The sequence below is a fragment of the Cyanistes caeruleus genome, chromosome 5 (assembly GCF_971803275.1).
Source record: "Cyanistes caeruleus chromosome 5, bCyaCae1.hap1.1, whole genome shotgun sequence".
Classification (NCBI taxonomy): domain Eukaryota; kingdom Metazoa; phylum Chordata; class Aves; order Passeriformes; family Paridae; genus Cyanistes; species Cyanistes caeruleus.
The window spans coordinates 18,409,561-18,418,501 of record NC_141705.1 but is presented as its reverse complement, the minus strand read 5'-3'; the positions used below and the strand labels follow the sequence as shown (position 1 = coordinate 18,418,501).

The 8,941-nt window shown below is 43.1% G+C and overlaps 1 long non-coding RNA gene across 1 annotated transcript; it reads left to right on the top strand.

Moving 5' to 3' along the window:
* The first annotated feature begins 3,378 nt into the window (after positions 1-3,378).
* Positions 3,379-7,836, top strand: LOC147652956 (uncharacterized). The gene is made up of 3 exons (XR_015287099.1): positions 3,379-3,525; positions 3,693-3,855; positions 4,042-7,836. It is a non-coding gene; the product is annotated as an uncharacterized LOC147652956 (long non-coding RNA).
* The last annotated feature ends 1,105 nt before the right edge of the window (positions 7,837-8,941 follow it).

The following is an 8,941-nucleotide window of genomic DNA, read 5'->3' as shown; positions in this document are numbered from 1 at the left end:
CAGGTCCATTTTGGCAGAGCTGCTTTCCAACCAGCTGGGCACCAGTTGTGTCCCTACAAGGGATTGATTGCTCCTTACAAAGTACAGGATGTGGCATTCATCCATGTTGAATTTCATGGATTCAATTGGCCTGCTGGCCAATTCCTTCAGTGTGTCCAGGTCCCTCTGGATGGCAGACCTGCCATCCTGTTTGCTGGATGGTGCTGCCATTTGGTGTAAACCTGATGAGAGTGCACTCATGGTGCCACTGATGAGGATGTGAAACCCAACACAGGACACATGCCTGCTGCACTCCACTTGTTACTGGCCTCCAGGTATAGGATGGTTCATTCACTCTACCCTTGGAGCCCAACCATACCAGCAGCTCTTAGACCCCAGCTGTCCGCTCATCCAGACTCACTTGGATGCAAGAATATCACAGGAGACAGTGTCAAAAGCCTTGCTAATGTTCTGGTAAATACCACCCATTGAAGAAAAGTGTTCCTGGAGAGCTCCGTGATTTTGTCAGTGACCAAAGTTAGGCTAACTGGCTTTTATTCCCCAGGTTATGCTTTTGGTCTTTTCTGAAGACAGGTGCAAAATTTTCTGTCCTCCACATCTTAGGGACCTCTCCTTCTCCCTGAGACTTCTCAAAGGTGACAGAGAGTGACCTTACAAGGGCATCAGTCAACTGAGTGAGCACCCTTGGATGCAGCCCAGCAGATCCTGTGGACACTTATGGCCCAAGTTCTCAGATTCCTGACTCAGTCCTCATCCTCTGCTGGTTGTCACTTCCTCCCACCCTCCACACTCCTGATGCATTTTGGCAGTGGGGTGAACCAAGACGATGGGTTCACTGTCCTGGGGAGGGGACCTCCTAGCAGAACCAAGAGGGAAGATTCAAATTTTGTCAAGAACATTTTGAGTGAAAAACATGAACTATTTTCACAAGACTTTGGAAAACATCAGGAAGCTTTCCCCGAGTTGGGTAATCAGCCATGAGCAGAGAAGGGTTAGAAAAGTGCACTTGGAATTACACACCTGAAGTTATCATCCAGTCTGATTTTTTGTCACTCAAAGTTGAGCAAGGACTTTGTGTTGCCTTGAGATGGGAATGGCAGTGAAAGTCCTCAGCAACTCCCATGAGTGAGCCACTTCTTTAATTGCTAAAATACACACATGAATATGCCAGATCTTATTATACTAGAGTGTTTGTAGTGCCTCAAAGCACTTTGAATGAGTCTTGTTGAACTGATTGAAAAATGTAATGCAGATGCACTTGGCAGTTTTTGCTTAAACTGTAGTCGGTGGCGTAGTTTGCCAAGGTGGGCAATATTATGATTAGTTTAAGTTAAAGGTCTACATATCATGATTTTACATGACCTACTTAATACCTGGGGTTTTAAACCTGCATTCTTTGCTCTGGTACATTGGGATAGGCTTTTCAGTGCACTGGATTAGGTTGTATATTGTAGTAAAATAGAAATATATTTTATAGAGTATTCTAAAATATTCTAACATAATTTTTAATTATCATTAAAAATAGAAAATTATTAGTGAAAATACTGCTTCCTCCCTGTAGCACAGCAGTTACCACACATGATTTTCATGGGACTGGCATAAGAGAAAATGAAGGGAGGGACTCTCATATGGAAATGAGTATAAACAGCAAGAAGGGACCACCTTCTATCCCAATGCTCTCCATGCTGGCAAGACAAGTGGGAGAGCATCCAGCAAGGATCAACCCGCCTTCAGATAGTTGCTTTGTGAGGAAAGAGATGACAAGGGAGCACAAATCCCTACAAGTATTTCAGAGTATAAATACTGTGGTGGAAATGAAGTAGGACACAGAAGAGAAAGGAGCAGTCAGAGCTTGACTAGGCCCCCAAACCCTTTCATCAGCACTGCTCCTTTCACACTTCCAGCAGCATTCAGCATGCCCAGGTGCACAACAGACTGAAACTGCATAGAAATAAGGAGGAAGAAGAGAAAAATCTAGCAAAGATGGCACCAAATGTTATTTTGTCAATATACCCAAGCTGTTCTGCATCTCTTTGGGTGATCTTAGACTGTTCTTACTGTCCTCATTTGCTGAAATGAGATTTGACTTTCCTGAAATGAAGAAAATATCATAACACTTTCTAGCATTACTAAAATGTTACACCTGGGCAAAAGCTGTGTTAGATAAGTCTGACTGGTGTTTAAAACCTCCAATGTCTGTCATTTGATGGACATTATCTTAAGGTTCATCTCAAATGTGCAGGAGCCAATATGGGGTCATTTTCAGGGAAATTGGGACTGCAGAGGGTTTGTCCTCTTCCAAAATGTAGTGACTGTCTGCTCTGTAAGGCTGCTGTACCCAGCAATCCTGGTTTGAGTGGCAAGGTTGGAAGTAGTTCAGTGCACATGAAATCAATAAGTAGAATTGGGGTGAAATGGTCAAGGAACTGCCGTTGATCAAATGGCAATTGATAGAACTTATTACCTGACTGTAAAATTTGTCCATAAACAGATATATACAAGGCAAAATCTAGCCTTTCCTTTAATAGTCCTTTGCCATGATTCCCACAAAGCCTGTTTTCCCTTTTCCAGGGCCTCCCTGTCTCTGTGGGTTATCTGAAATCATGGGGAATCTAAGGATTTATTTTCATGTGCCTATGTTTTTGAGGGGTTGCAGATTATCTGAGCTTTGCCAAAACATGGGAAAAAATACAGTAATTCTGTTTCACTGAATTTAAAGGACATAATTCACCCAGAAGTGGACCGCTTTTTCTGTAGCCAATGCCATAATCTTTCTGCCCTTAAAAATATAAAGGATGCATTTTTCTTTCATCTACAAGTGTAAATTTGAAATATTTTCTTCTTTAATGTGGAAAGAGAAAAGTTAAAATCCCTTGTTGATTTTCTGGGAAGTTAAGTGGTCAAATTTCATATCAAATTTCATATAGCAGAACAGCAAAATGCAGCCATCCCGCAAATAACAAATTCACTTTTTCTCATAGAATTGTCATCCTTTCTATGGGGTTTTTCTTTTGCCTGATGTCCTAAAGAAATGAGACTTCTCTTACTGCCTCTGTTTGCATTGGTGCCTGCTTGCCAGGACCCTTTGATAACTTTGGACTCGCTGGGTTTAAACCAGTTTGGAGAGAAGGGTGGAGGACACAGATATCCTGAGCTCCCACTCAGGGAGCTGCTGGGAAGAAGAGATGAGGGGCAGGCAAGGAGTATTCAGCCCCTCTTTCTGCTCAGCTTTTGCAGTACCAGCACTTAGCAGCAGCTGGGCTTGGCACACCCAGAGCCAGCTGGAGCTACTTCCAATTTCTTGCCCACCTGACGGGCACAGGGATGGGGCAACCATTGTGTGAGGTCACCAAAACATAGTGAGGAAGTGCAGATCCCAAATGGAGGAGGATGCAGGGAGGGAAGGTGCATGGGGATGTGGATACACAGCCTTAGTTCAGACTTCATTAATTTTGCTCTTCAAGAAACAGTTTGTGATTCCCAAGGTCTCTCAGGGATTCACAAGTGAAGGAAAAAGGAAGGCATGTGAGTTGTTATGTTTGTTATGTTTTTATTGCTTTTATTCCTGTGGTGCTAATGTACTATTAATACCTCATCTCAAAAAGTCTCTTTTTGGGAAGGGCTGTAGGTGAGGCTATGTGTGAAAATCTCTGCTGCACCCCAACTTGTTCTTCCTGTTCCTCTCTCCACAGCCATTCCTTTCCAGACCTGGGGATTTGGATCCACCATGAATCCCAGCTTAGGGCCCTTTTGAAAAACAAGAAAACAAGGGCAGCACATGTGATCAAGTTCTCTTTTTCTGGTGTAATGTGAATAACCACCTTTACCACACAGGGCCTGAAGCATGGCACTGGTGTAAGAGACTGGGGTTGGGGAGCATGGTGTCAGTGCAGAGAACATCCTGGCTCTCCCAAAAGCAGGATTTGGAAACCTGTATTTTATTTTTTTTTTCTGAGAATGTTTTTAAAAATAGTTTTCATAAAACCATATCCTGTAGTGCTGCATTTCAACAAAGGAAATTGCTTCTGTGCTTCTTTAAAGGAAAACTGCAGTAGCATACCAGGTGTGCAATCTGGATCAGAAATCTTCAGAAGTCAAGAGCAAAGGACATTTAATCCTGACCAAGCAGACTAAACATTTGGTCTGAGAGCTGGAGAAAATTCAAGATAATAATAACGTGCTCTGCATGTTGCAGTACATCTCCTCTAGCAGTTGGAGTCCAAAAAGGTCACATCAACCATGAGTGAAGAAAGAAAGGAAAACACACAGCAAGATGAATATTGCTCAGAGCATTAATTTTCCCATACCTTCTCCCACAGCAGGGTCATAAGCAATTAAGGGTCCTCATGGTGGGAACACTTCCGCTGATATACTTCATTCTCATCCACAATTTTTTAAAAAATTCTTACCTTGGAGTGGTGGTGTGTTGTGATCCAACAAAACTCATTTTTATTTGCAAACTACCATAGAAATTAGATTTTCTTAGACAAAATGTTGATGTGTTTCTCCCTTCCATGCTCTTTTTTTATATGGAGTGACCTGATCAGCAGCCTTCTATCTATAACTGTCCACTTCCATCAAGTTACAGGAAAAAATACAGTCAAAGCCTCTATGTTAATACTTACTCAACAAAGCAGGGGTTTATGAAAAAGGGATTGAAAAGTGAACATGAGAACATGTGAAAAGTGCCTTCCTGATCCTGAAGAAACAAAGCTTACAACTTTTACATCAAAATATTCATATTCATATTTATATTCTCCTAAATGCTCTTCTGATTTATTTTCCCTTTACAATTCAAGATAAATATCCAAAATTTTGGAAAAGAAAAAGAGCTGTGGTGTTAGAAGAAATGACAGCGATAATGTCATACATCAGGGTCGAGATGTCTCAGCCATACTCACCTGGGAATCAGAGTATTTTCCACGTAACACGCAGTTGGAGGAGCCCATGCAGCATTGTACGGGTCTGCACTGGGGTACATGCTGAGTCCCAGGGGACCCCCATGTTCCCCTGCACCCTCGGTTACAGAGACTCTTTTAAAGGAATGGCACAGCCTTTGCACCTCTCCTATCTCTTCAGGTGTTTATTATATTTATTATTATGCCTGCTGACATGCTGTCTGAGTTCTTCTTTGCCCCTCTGAAATGCCATTTTATCTATGGTTATTGAATAGCACAATCTTTCATATGCAGCCAACTGCATTTATTTGTGGTATGACTTAAATGGATGCTCCTGCAAGTCCACATAAAAAATCACCTGAGCCTATGAGCTGGAATTTGAAGGAAAGCAGCAAAATGCACATTTCAGTATTATTTCTCGTTCTTTGATGTTCTACTTCAACATCAAATTCAATTTTCTATTTTCTTCTCAAAAAAGAGAGACGATTTCATTTTTATACCACTGCATTTTTATACTGCTGCACAGATAAAATAAATATCACTTTTTAAACCAAGCCATTTTTAAATATGCTTTTAAGGAAATTTATATGTGCTTATCTATATTCATATTTGTATTTTTAACCCCTCAAATACCTGTTTTCTGTAATGTGAATTTTCCAAAACAATCACTCATTTTTAATTTCAGCAGGACAGGACCATCTGTTGTGTCCTGCTGGTGCTCCAGGTTCTGTCCTCAGCCTCTGATAAAACTCACACTCTTCACCCTGGTGCCTTCTTTTGCAGTGCCCTGGCCCTACTGCACCTTCCTCTCATTCCACCTCATCCTCCTCCAGCTCATGAGGAACCTCCCCTGACACTTTCAAGACCACCAGCAAGGGTGGTCTGTGCCTGGCAGCCCCTCACTAAGGGCTGCAGCAGGGATGCTGCAGAAGAGGCTGCACAGAACACCACAGATGGGAACAGCAGGAGAAAATCCTTCCTCCTCTCCCATGGGGAGATAGAGAGGATCACCAAATAAAATGCATTTAAATCAGCTAAATCAGAAGACACCTTGTCTGCAAAATTAATTGTGGGCAGTTCTGGCAGGTAAATAGTTTTCTATTTTGAAATGTTCTGGGATCTTTAGATGTCTGCAGGAAACAGCTTAACATGAGTGAAAGTTGAAGAACTGAGTTGTGGAGTTGGGCTCCTAGCTTTTTGTGTCTTTTAGGGAAGGTGCTTTACATACCAATATGGCATTTTTAGACATTTAAAACCTTTCAGCAATACCGAACCCTGAAGCTGTATTTCCTGACAGAATTCTGAGTGCCACTTGGAAAGGAATGTATCAAAGTCTTCCCAAAGTGGCATCCCTGAAAAGCCACAGCAGTCACGCTTCATGGAGAAATGTCTTGTCTGGTTCATGGGAATATAATTTCTTTGTTGCTGTTTTGGGAAGTTATTGTTGTGTCTTTTTCATAGAATCATAGAATAACTCACATTGGAAGGAGCAGATAAGGATCACCAAGTCCAACTCCCTGTTTCTCATAGGATTACCTAAAGCAAAACCACACAACTAAGTGCCATCTGGATCCATGTTCCTTGAACTCTGTCAGGCTTGGAGGCATGACATCTTCCCTGGGGAGAAGTGATTGACTACTCTCTCAGTTAATACCCTTTTCCTGATGGCCAACCTGAACTTCCCTTGATGCAACTTCATTCCATTTCCATGTGTCCTGTCACTGATCACCAGAGAGAGTTCAGCATCTGCCCCTTTGCTGACACTTTGAGGATGTTGTAGGCCCCACTCAGGTCACACCTCAGCCTTCTCTTCTGACAAACAAACCCAGCAATCACAGCCACTCCTCATTAAGTCTTGCCCTCAAGATCTTTCACCATCCTGGTTGCCCTCCTCTGGACATAGCTTTACATCTTTCTGACATGGCAGTGCCCAGAACTGCCCCCAGCCCTGGAGGTGAGGCTGCCCCAGCTCAGGGCAGAGCAGGACAATCCCCTCCCTTGCCCGGCTGGCCATGCTGGGCCTGGTGCACCCCAGGACACGCTTGGCCCTCCTGGCTGCCAGGGCACTGCTGGCTTGTGTCCAACTTTTCACTGACCAGGATCTTCAGATCTCTTTCCATGTGCCTGCTCTCCAGGCTCTCATCCTCTGATTTGTATGTATAAGCAGGATCACCTGTCCCAGGTGAAGAATCTGCCACTTGTTCATGTCAAGTTTCATGTGTTTGGTCTCTGCTCAGCCCTCTAGTCTTACCCACATCTCCCTGCAGGGCCTCTTTGCCCTGGAGGGAGTCCACAGCTCCTCCTAGTTTAGTAACATTGGCAAACTTACTTAATGTACATTCATTTCCTGTGTTCAGATAATTTATAAAAACCTTACAGACCTCTGGCCCTAAAATGGAGCCTTATGGAGCCCCACTGGTGCCGGGCTGACAGTCTGATGTAACCCCATTTACCGAAACACTTCAAGCCCAGCCTGTCAGCTGCTCACCCAGTCTATTATGGACGTTTCTAGCTGCATGCAGGATATTTTGTCCAGAAGGATACTGTGAGAGACAGTAAAAAACCTTTTGATTTCTGATAGTGTTCTTATAATTTTTAATATTCTTTTTTTCTGGCACTTTCAATGACATCAGGATAAAGCACCAGCAACCCAGCTGAAAGAGAATGACAGGAAATCCAGCAGCTTTAACGGTTCACAACAATTTCTGTCTACTTGCCAATGAAAGAAACATCCTTGGATTATTGTGGTGTAGAATTAAGATGCAGATGTGGTGCATAACAACTCCTGCAAAGAGACGTATTACACAAATCATTAAAATCACTGAAAAGATTAAACGAGGCAAAGAAAACTGGGACTAACACTGACCTCAAACAATTTCTCTGTCTTGTTTCTGCCTAATCAGATGATAAATTAATTAAACCGCTAGCTCAGGTGTTGCTCATGCTTTCTGAAGTTTTGCCTGCTGCAGGGATTGTGTATGGGTGGAGTTGGAGACCTGGGTCTGCTCAGCACGAAGGAGTCTCACTGTTGTTTTCAACCACCTAGCAGGAGCCTGTGTGGGCAATGGGGACGGGCAGCAGGCACAAGCTGCAGCTGTGGAAATGGACAAGGGAATTTTGCAACTGGCCCACGCAGACCAAGAAGAGAGGCTTGCACACATAGGATAGTGAAAGTTACAAGAGTTACAAAAAGTAATTTTTTGATGTTACAAGACAAGTAATTTGTAACACAAAGTTACAAGGGTAATTTTTTTATTGATGCGCAACATGTGGGGTAAAACCACAAGTGTGGTTTTACGTGGAGTTCTGAAACCTTTCAAGCATTCAGAAACAACATGATTCAGTTAATGCATACTTAACACACACATACCACTGGAAAGCAACTGGAATTGTGTGGTGTCATCATCCATTTGCTTATTTAATGACCTAGACATTCCTCAAGTAGGTCCTGGAAGCATAGAATTGTTATGGTAAGACAAGACTTGTAAGATCACCAAGCCCAATCACCAACCCACTACTGCCAGGTGCACCACTAAACCATGTCCTTAAGCAGCACACCTACACATTAGGTTGTCCAGAGAAGTTGTGGTGCCCCATCCCTGGAAGTGTCTAAAGTCAGGTTGGGTAGCCCTCTGCAAGCCTAGTCTAGCGAAAGCTGTCCATGGCAGGGGGTTTGGCACTAGAAGATGTTCAAGATCTCTTCCAACCCAAACTGTTCCATGAGTCTGTGATTTTTTGAATGCATCCAGGGATGGTGGTTCCACCACTTCCTCAGGCAGCCTCTTACAATGCCTGAAAACCCTTTCAGTGGAGAAACTTTGCCTAATATCCAATCCAAAACTCTTCTGGAGCAGCTCGAGGGCTTTTCTTCTTGTCCTATACCATATTACCTGGGATAAGAGACTACATCCATCCCAATAAAATTTTCTTTTCAGTTAATTGTGAAAGGCAATAAATCCCCCCACCCCGAACCTCCCTTTCTCCGGGCTAAACACCCCCAGTTCCCGCAGCCTCTCCTCGTAGGACTTGTGCTCCAAAGCCTT